Raw genomic sequence first — 1,557 nt, forward strand, 5'->3', positions numbered from 1 at the left:
GACTTTTTTAACTTTATTTTGAAATACTCACTGTTTGTATGCGCTGCATAAAGCGGGACACATGAAATCAATATAGCAAATATTCCATATCCAATAAAAATATTACGATGCTCTGCAAGGGAATAAAATTTGAACAAAAAAATAGAGAAGTTTACTCGTGCACTCGAGTATAGGGTGACCAAAAAGATGTGATAATAATAATAATAATCCTTGCATTTGATGTAGCACTTTTCATGTCTTCTAGACGTCTCAAAGAGCTTCACAGAATATACTGTAAAGTGAATTGACTGTATATTTGTGGGCAAAATGCAGCAGCCAAATTACGCACAGCAAATCACAAAGAGTCATGGATTGAAGTGACCAATCTATTATTGTTTTTTTTCTTGAGGGATTATTATCAGGCGTGTGGAGTAAGGAAACTTGCCCAAGGTTTCGCCCTGCTGGGAATCGAACCCAGGCCTCTCGCTTGAGAGGAGAGTGCTCTAACCACTGAGCTACAGGACTCCACATACAATTACAATGTCTACTAAGTCTTAAAGAAATGTTATCATCATAGAATCATATAGCACAGAAGGAGACCATTCGGTTCATTGTGTCTGTGCCAGAGGTGAAAAGAGGTGTCCAAATCAATCCCATACCCCTACTCCCTCCCCATAGCCCTAAAAAGCTGACCACACACACACACATATTGGATAATAGGGAAGTTATGACTTTTTGGTCACATTGTAGTTACTCTGCTTCTATGATTCTGTCAACCATTCAGCATTTATTAATATGCATTTCGTTACCCACCCCACCTGGGATTCAAACCTGGGTCCTCTTGCTTGCAAGGTGAAATCGATAACCACAACATGACAGGACTCCTTAACCAGAATATACAGAGATAGTATTGTTTTAACTTACTTGACATAACTAAAAATGACACTGGTAGATCTTTCTTAGAATGCAGGAAACAGTAGGCAACGTAGCTAAACATTAGTAAAACCATGAGCATTGTGACTCCTGAGATAATCCTGTATTCCAAATGAAATCCTAAAAAGAAAGGGCAATGTGAAGATTGTGGTGAAATGGAAAGAATGCTAAACTGCAATCATCTGAAAATATACTACAAGATTCATACCTATGCTCATCAAAACAATTTATCTTAAAATATTAAATTGCTACAATTTCTAAGCATTTTACATGCACGATACATATATGGAGACACAGAAAATATATTTGAAAGGGATTCCTTTGTGGGTGTAAAATCCATAGAATTTTGCAAAATTTCTGGAAATCTCCCTACTTCAGGTGAAATGCAGGGGGTGAACCTGGATTGAATCCTGTAATTCCAGTTTTCATGTTTTACATGACTTCCACTACCAAATTATTTTGTTGATAACAAGTGCCCAGAATTTCAAGGAGGAAGATGAACAACGCAAGCCAGGGGTGGGATACTGGGCTTTGTAACAAATAATGTTAGATATAAAAGTAAGCGAATGCCACTGCTGGTAAATCAGAATTTGGTCAGACCTCAATTGGACTATATTCAAGTTTGGACACTTAATTTTAGAAAGG

General features: G+C 37.3%; 1 non-coding gene across 1 annotated transcript; it reads right to left on the reverse strand.

Moving 5' to 3' along the window:
• Nucleotides 1–432: 432 nt before the first annotated feature.
• On the reverse strand, nucleotides 433–504 carry trnae-cuc. Its single transcript has one exon. It is a non-coding gene; the product is annotated as a tRNA-Glu (tRNA).
• Between the last annotated feature and the right edge of the window lie 1,053 nt (nucleotides 505–1,557).

The sequence above is a fragment of the Callorhinchus milii genome, unplaced genomic scaffold, assembly GCF_018977255.1.
Source record: "Callorhinchus milii isolate IMCB2004 unplaced genomic scaffold, IMCB_Cmil_1.0 Scaffold30, whole genome shotgun sequence".
NCBI classification, from domain to species: domain Eukaryota; kingdom Metazoa; phylum Chordata; class Chondrichthyes; order Chimaeriformes; family Callorhinchidae; genus Callorhinchus; species Callorhinchus milii.